Source organism: Cyprinus carpio, unplaced genomic scaffold (assembly GCF_018340385.1).
Source record: "Cyprinus carpio isolate SPL01 unplaced genomic scaffold, ASM1834038v1 S000000169, whole genome shotgun sequence".
NCBI lineage: Eukaryota > Metazoa > Chordata > Actinopteri > Cypriniformes > Cyprinidae > Cyprinus > Cyprinus carpio.
In genome coordinates, this window is record NW_024872920.1 from 458,234 (window position 1) to 467,387 (window position 9,154).

The following is a 9,154-nucleotide window of genomic DNA, read 5'->3' on the forward strand; positions in this document are numbered from 1 at the left end:
TTGAAGCAGCTCACACACCCTCTTCTATCTTCAACTTGGCTCCTCTTCTCCATACTCTGTTGTTACAAAAAAAAGGAAAGACGATTAATCATATATATATTTTGCAATATCTTCAGAATTTAGTCTACATTATTGCACCAGTTGGTGACTACTTTAGCTCTGAAAATTTACTTGTTTGAGATGGAACAAAAAAATATGTCTGATTGAACACCATGAGACTCAGCCCTTACAGCTCCAACCATTTTGTTCACAAATGATATTATCATAATCCTTCAGTGTTTTTGTTTCAATATTTTAATGTACAGTAGATGCATATTATGCAAATATGTGTCATGCCAAAACAACCGTTATCAAAAAAACTAGGCTGTAAAATCACCTTCTCTCATGGCTGTGGCATCAACATAGGTCTCATTCATGCAATCTGTGAAAAAATACAGAGACAATATCACTCTCTCTAAACTAGGAGTAAGTTATATTTGCCGTCCTACTTCATATTTTGGAATTATCATTTTAGTATGGACAGTTCTCAAAATTCAGTCTATTGGTGTTGACATATTCTACTGAAGCCTGTTGGTCCATTTCATCTGTAAATGAAAACCAATAAATCATACACTCTAAGAAACGTCCATTACAACAGTTCTAAACAAACATAGTGGTGAATTTTGATGTGAGAGGACAACAAGGGATAGACTCTAATTCAGACAGCACCCATTCACTTCAAAGGATCAATTGGCGGGGCAAGTGATGTAAATGCTAAATTCTTCAAATCTTTTCCAATGAAGAAACAAACTCATCTTCGATGGCCTGATGGTGTGTATTTTTATTTTTATTTTGGGAGAACTCTTTCTTTACTAAGAGAGTTTAGAAATGCTGACTTGGATATCTACACTACAAACCTCCCCACAGACTAACACCTGTGTGCTCTCCTCTTACCCTGACTGCAGCTTGCACAAACACAGCGATGTGGTTTCAACTGATGAATTCTGTGGTTAAAGCAGAAAGCCTAGCAGGATTAACATATATTTAACTCTAACTGTCAAAAAAGACATGTAAAATCATTAGACATGTCAGCATAGTAAAAAAAAAAAAAAAAAATTATAATAATTATCAAATACTTTCAAACTATAAATTCATCAGATTAACATATATTTAACTCTAACTGTCAAAAAAGACATGTAAAATCATTAGACATGTCATGTCATGTTTGATTATTCACAACAATTTAAAATGTTTTCACATTAATAATCAAGGTGATCATTTGTAATGATTCTGTGTCTCCTCTTAGAGAGAGCTGTGAGTGTAGACAAACAAACCTGCTGTCAGTTCGCAGGTTCGAGTCTTGGTGCTGGCAGAAGTTGTAGGTGGGTGGGGAGTTAATATACAGCGCTCTCTTCCACCCTCAATACCCATGGCTGAAGTGCCCTTGAGCAAGGCACTGAACCCCCAGTTGCTCCTCGGGTGCTGGAATTAGCTGCCCACTGCTCCAGGTGTGTGTTCAGGGTGTGTTCACTTCTCACTGCTGTGTGTGTGCACTTGGAAGGGGTAAATGCAGAGCACCAATTCTGAGTATGGGTTACCATACTTGGCAAATGTCACGACTTTCACTTTTTTCACTTTTAGTTCACAACACATGACTGATCACCACACTGAATAAGACACAATATGACAGTCTCTGGATCTCTCCTACCTCTCCTCATCACTCTGTTCTGCTGAATCAGTATAAGCAGTGGCACTAAGAGCAGTAAAAAGCACAACTCCCAGAAACAATCACGATCACTTATGTTTTGTTTATTTGACTCCTACAACCTGTAAATTACCATGAATATTATTATGCAAACATGAATACATAAAGGTGTTGTGAAAGGTTAAAGACTGGGCTGGTGGAAATTAAATGGTTAAAAAAAAGGAAATAAATTAGAACAGTTATAATACATACAAATTGAATAAGTGTTAGATTTTTTTTTTCTCTCTCTCAAATTGGTAAGTATACATGATAGAAAGGTTACAATGGGATTACAAGATCAATATGATTTGTACAAACCTCTGGAAATAGAAATTTTATTTAATTTTGGCCATAAAGCAATTTTTTTTTTTTTTTTCTGGCTAAAGGTAATTGATTTAGTTCATACTATACAAAATGTAATGAACAATTGGATTGCAGCTAACACATACAGTATATAAGACCACAAACACTTTAAAAGGATTTGAGGCAGTGGAAGTGCTTTCAGTTATTCAGTCCCTTCATGTTTTCTTGGCTCTTGCGACTCCACATCATCATAGTCTGTTATTAGAAAACAAAAGCAAATTAATACATCAGTATGTGCTTTTAAAAAGTATTACAATCAACACATCATTATTAGCAGTGAAGTTAAATGAGCTATTGTGAACACACAAATTCATAACATAAAGCAATTATAAAAACTCAAAAATTCATTTTATGGTTAAAAAAGTGTCAATAATGTAAATAACGTACCTAACATGTCACTCACATATTCCCTGATATTCTTCAGATCATCATATTCTCCCTAACACCCTCTGATAATATAAATGTGTCTATTATTAATTACACAAGTTTACATACTATATATGCAACTATAATTTGAAGAAAAACAAAACATGTTTGTATGTACTAGGGTGCAATTTGACACCCCCTACCTGCATTATCATTACAAAACTGTGGTACAATGACGACATCATCATAGTTTTCTGGTAAGTCATCTACAACAAAACAATGAAAAATGCAATGCATTCATTAAATGTACAAAAACTGGATACATATGCCAAATTAAAATGCATATGAATCAAATGTTAAAACTTGTAGAAGTAATTATAAAAATAATATTAACCTGTACCATGATAATGTCTCAGTCCAACAGTGATTATATCATCATAATTTTCAGGTGTGACTTGTTGCTCATCTAAGTTAATAGAAAAGACAGCATAAATAGAGGTCCAGTATGTCATTTAATTCAGTGAAATCAGTTCAAGTCACTGACCTGTTGGGCTGTTAGTGGAGGTGACATCATTATTGTGGTCAGGTGTGACTCCTGGAAAACTTGCTTAAAACAACATAGATGAACAAAATATAAAATAAATCCTTACCTTATCTATTTTCACAATGATTTATATAACTATGCTAAGATAGCTTGTTAATTTAATGCTTTTAGTTAATTTAATATACATCCATTTATGTATATAGCAAGCAACATCATATTTCAGTCCTCTAACCTGAAAGAAGCTCATCAGCATCTTCATATCCAGAATGCTGTTCTGTAGAAAGGACAATTCCTGTTATGGAGATTAGAACCATCAGACAAGTTCACAATCACAAATCAGCCAAATCCCCACTTCTAAATTACAATTTCAAATAACACACAAAAAAGTTCCACAAATGAATCAATGTGATTTACTCCACTCATCCCTCTAAATAAACTGACCCAGTAGATCTCCATAAATCAGACACTATAACACTTACTCACCCCTCTGAGTGAAGAGACTGTGTCTATTAGTGGGTCTTTGCTGAATTCTCCTCATAAACAGCCTCAGTCTTCATCTTGTGTTTCCTCTTAGAGAGAGCTGTGAGTGTAGACAGACAAACCTGCTGTCAGTTTACAACACATGACTGATCACACACTGAATAGAGACACAATATGACAGTCTCTGATCTCTCCTACCTCTCCTCAATCACTCTGTTCTGCTGAATCAGTATAAGCAGTGGCACTAAGAGCAGTAAGAGCACAACTCCCAGAACAATCACAAGCACTCCGGGGACGGAGAGAGTTTGTGGAGGAGAGACTGATGTTGAGTGGAGGAGTGGAGGAGAAGCTGAAGCCGTTGTAGCAGGAGTAGTGGACTCTGACACATCTGGAAAATCTGTGAAAAGAGAGAAACACATTAACACTCATGCAAATTATTGATTTAAATAAATATTACTAGCACTAAAATTATCAAATATTTTTAAGTGTTTGGCTTTGACCTGCACAGGTGAGTCCAGCGTGCTCTTTTGTGGGAGCAGTCAGTGTGGTTTTTCAGGGAGAGAGGACAGTCCCACAGGTGAATCTCATTCCCTCTGCACTCGACTCTGTTCAGACCCCACACAACACCTTCACCAGCACCAAAGACTGAATTCCCATCAGCCCTCAGTGCTGCCTCCACAACCCAGCTGCCTGCAGGCCACCTGAGCATCGCTGATGTCCCACTGATCATCACAGACTGAGCCCCACACAGCGTTTTGATACACCTCCAGCCTCCCAGAGCACCGGCCGTCCCCTTCACTCAGTCTGAGAGCTAGGCGTTCTAAATTATATAGACAAGACAGCACATTATCATCACCAGTATTGTTAGAATAGCAGCACTAATGTGCAGTGCATGAGATCAAATGCCCAGAAAAACACAATTACATTGATACATTACATACAGGAGGGGTGGACCAGTGTCAGTGCTGGAGAGCCACAGTCCTACAGAGTTCAGCTCCAACCCTAATGAAACACACCTGAACCTACTAATCAAGGTCTAAGCGACAGGCAGGTGAGTTTTTGTCAAGGTTGGAGCTAAACTCTGCAGGACTGTGGCTCTCCAGGATTGGACATTGACCACCCCTGACATACAGTATGAGTGGTAAGATATACTCTGGCATCAAATTAACTTACCCGAATACTGTCTCTGGTGGGGAAATGTGGACCAAGTCAAATAGCTTTGAGGGGACTCGTCACTTTTCTGTTCTGGAAGGAAATGGAATTATATTATATTATATTATATTATATTATATTATATTATATTATATTATATTATATTATATTATATTATATTATATTATATTATATTATATTATATTATATTATATTATATTATATTATATACTACGGGGTCGTTGAATGCTTGAATCTGATTGGCTGACGAACATTCTAAAATGTGCAATTATTTTCAGGGAAATGCATGGCGAACATACTAGTTCCAGGCAGCTCTGGACTGCATTACATGCTCTCTCTCTCTCTCCCTCACAGACGCACATATATAACTTACAGTACAGAAACATACACGCTACTCTGGCGATTTTATTATTGAAATAGTTTAGCAGCAACTTAAAAGCTACATGACATTTCTTACAAGTGAGGTAACAACGGCGCTGTTCGTGAATAAGTTTCACTGTTAGTAGAGACACTGCCTGCTACAGAACACTGTTGAGAGACACACAGACTCACAGAGGTCACACGTCACTCTCTCTCTCTCTCTCTCTCTCTCGCTCTCTCTCATATATAACTTAGTTATTAACTGCATTAGTCTGCTATCAACACCCAAGCCACCGTTACTAGGTCTAAAACAACGTTCTGGAACTAGCAACGGAGGCGTTGGATGAGATGCAGAAGCAATGAATCCTACTCACCTATAGTGTTTTAAAGTAGGCCAACAAAAATCGGACGAAATACCTTGAAATATATCATCTGATCGATGACTCTGGGCCGTTGCACTATTATAAAAATAATGTACAGCCATTCCTTACATATATTACCTGAACAGGTGATTGTGGCCACTTCATCCCTATTGCAGTCATTCTGTCCCCAGGGTAAAGATGGACAGTGCCACAGACTTGAATCATGTGGTCGACATTTCATTTTATCCAGCCAGTTACGAGCTGATTCCACTCTTGCTATAGAATTGGAGAAAGCACCAGATCTTCCACAGTTCAGCTCTTGACAGATCAGACTCACCTGTGTCTCTGTCCATCTGGTTCCAGCACACATTACCCCAGGATCCATTGTAGAAAACCTCCACGTTCCCTTTACAACCCTCAGTTAATCTGATCTCTTTAAACTCTAAATGGAAACAGGAGCACATACTTAGCTTTCACCCAATCCCATTTTTTTACAACCCTGAAGAATTACACATGGGTGACTAAAATATCCCTATACAATGTTTTGACACAAACAAAAGTTGCAGTTTTATTAAAGATGTGTGCAGGTTTTTTTTTTTTTTTTTATTATTATTATTTTTTATAAAGCTCCTGTAACAGTTTGTTGAGATGTGTGCGCATTACTTTAAATATATATATTTTTTCCCACAACTACCTGAGCACACGACTCCTACATCCTCCTTGTGCTGACAGTCATGTTTTCCCCAGCCTGGAGAAGAGCAGCTCCACAGGGACGTCTCATTCCCCTCACACTCCACCTCATCCAGCCATATGGGTCCAGAACCAGGACCAAACCAGGCTGGTACCTGCTGGTTACTGAGGGCCACTCCACACTGCAGCTGTCTGCACACCACATGGGCATCTTTAATATCCCAGGAGTCATCACACACTGTCCCCCATGAGCCGTTGTGAAAAACCTCCAGCCTTCCTGCACAGTCTCCCCCAGAACCCACCAGCCTGATGGACCTGCGACCTGATATTCAGAGAAAGAAAAACACATTATTGATCACAAACAACTAAAGAATCTGTCCAGATGTTGTTATTCTCACCAAGGCAGGTGATGTACAGCTGTTGTGTGGAGCTGCAGTTGAGAGTTTGTGGAGAGCTGCAGTTCCCCAGATGAGCTTCACTCCCAGAGCACTGGAAGCCTGTCACACACTCATGACTGTGTTCAGGACTAGATGAAGAGGAGCCGTAGAAGTTCAGCACAGAGCCACAGCCCAGCTGTCTGCAGACCACAGAGGATTCAGTGAGACTCCAGGAGTCCAGCAGAACTCTCCTCCAGACCTGATGGATGAAAACTTCCAGCTCCCCCTCACACTGTCTCTCTCCAGACAACCGCACCAGACCATCATGAAGAGCCAGAGAGGAATCTGAGGAGAAGATCTTGTTTTATTTAAATATGTTAAAGACCACAGAGGAACATTTTTGCAAAATAAATATGCTTTATATCATTATTATAAAATTTCTTTTCCAAACTTAAATGACACAAGCATTAATCTTTAGTCTGAAATGTAGCCTACACTTATAGAGAACAAACACTGAATTTTGTATGAGGTTGAGTCTCTCAATACTTTATGTCAGTAAATGTTACAGTAACTTTGACTCACTAGAGCAGATGACTCCAACATCTCGTCTGTGAGAACATTCAGCTCGACTCCATGAAGAGATGGAACATTCTGAGAGTTTTGTTTCATTCCCGTCACAATCAAACACATCAGCCCAGATTTCATCACTTCCCTCTCCAAACCAGTCTGATCCCACAACAGACACAGCAATCCCACAATTCAGCTGTCTACAGAGGACAATGGTAGCTCTCATATCCCAGCATGCATCACACACTGTGCCCCACCCATTGATGAACTGAAGCTCCACTCTTCCAGAACAAGAATCTGAACCATTTACCAGCCTGAGATCAGTGTAACCTGTGCAATGAACTTTAGTCATTACATGGCCCATTAGAAAAATATTCTCTTTAAGTGTGTAGAATAATGTAAAGAGGGGTCAAATATTACTTAACCATTCAGTAACAATGCAAAACATAATTTGGGGGAAGATATTTTGTAATATAATATATTTAAGACTGATAACAGAATATCTTATGTCTAAGACATAAATAGATTATCAAAAACAAATGAAAAGACACTTAATTGTTATATGTGGGTAAACCAATCAGGATCTATTTGCAGTAATTTGAAAGTAACAAACAAACAACCAGGAACATGGGGAAACAAGGGTACAAAAACTAGTGAAAGCATGAAAAACAGAGACCAACACATTAAACAACTAAAGAAGTAAAGAGAACACATGGACTATTTATACACAGGGGGCTAACAAACGTAACAAGATAATAAGACCTGGGGACCCTGATCAAGAGGAAGCCAATAAACAAACGGACTACAAACTGACTACAAAAGACAAAGGAAATGACATAAAAGTCCAGATATGAAACAAGGAACATTAAATATTAATACTTTACCAGAACAAATCAGGAATATATTGTCACTGATGCAGGTGTGTTTCTGTGATGATATTGAGCAGAATGAAATCTGAGATTCATTTCCTCTGCACTGAATCTCTTGTGTCCACATCTGAGTGTCTCCTTTGTCAAAAGCAGCTGCTTCCAGCACCTGTACAGGAGCCCCACAGTCCAGCTCTCTACACACAACCTCTGCATCCTGCTGGTCAAAGACAGCATCACACACTGACATCCACGTCTGATTATGAAATATCTCCAGCCTCCCAGAGCATAGGTGAGGTCCATTAACAAGTCGAGAAGGTGTATGACCTGTTTAAATTACATGAAGCACAGCGCGCAGTATACAAAACACATTGGTAATTAAACACCAATAATAACAATACAAATATGTTAATGCACTAAGTTTTCCACGTAAAACAAAACATTTTTGCATAAAATAATCCATGGCCAACAAGTGGGAGGTGGGGGGAATTCTTTGAATTAAACTTTTATTTACCTGAACAAATAACACCAGCATCCAAACTGTGGGTACAGACATGTATGCTCCATCCTGATGACCCACAGTTCTTCAATGTTGACTCGGATCCAGCACATAAAATAGTATTCACCCAGATCGGTCCTGATCCTGGTCCAAAATGAGCATCACTCACAGCATCTACAGGTTCTCCACAGTCCAGCTCTCTACACACCACTGCAGCATCAGCCATATCCCATAAATCATGACACACTGTTCCCCACTGACCTCTATGAAGAATCTCCACTCTACCAGCGCAGCGACTGTTACCTCCAACCAACCTCACATTTTTTTTATCTAAGTGACAGAAGAAATAGAGAGAGACTACGCGTAAAAGTAGATATTTAAAAATAAAAATACTCTCATATTTTTTTAACTCTCACCAGTACACAGCAGCTTCTGGTCATTGTCATGTGAACAGTTGTTTTCATGTGATGGTGATGTTGGACAGAGGTGAATCTGAGACTCATTTCCTCTGCACTGAATCTCTTGTTTCCACATCTGAGTGTCTCCTTTGCCAAAAGCAGCTGCTCCCAGCACCTGTACAGGAGCCCCACAGTCCAGCTCTCTACACACAACCTCTGCATCCTGCTGGTCAAAGGCGGCGTCACACACAGTATGCCAAGTGTTCCCATGAGAAACCTCCACTCTTCCAGAGCAGCGAGAATGTCCAACAAGCCTGACACCTTAAGCAGCAAATGATAAATTCTAAAAACAGTCTGACAATACTTTCATAAACTTTATTATCTAC

The 9,154-nt window shown here is 38.9% G+C and overlaps 1 long non-coding RNA gene across 1 annotated transcript; it reads right to left on the bottom strand.

Annotated features, from left to right (window-relative positions):
* Positions 1-2,856: 2,856 nt before the first annotated feature.
* On the bottom strand, positions 2,857-3,525 carry LOC122142807. Its single transcript, XR_006158799.1, has 4 exons — positions 3,480-3,525; positions 3,229-3,288; positions 2,997-3,059; positions 2,857-2,918 (listed from the first exon to the last, which is right to left on the bottom strand). It is a non-coding gene; the product is annotated as an uncharacterized LOC122142807 (long non-coding RNA).
* Positions 3,526-9,154: the final 5,629 nt, after the last annotated feature.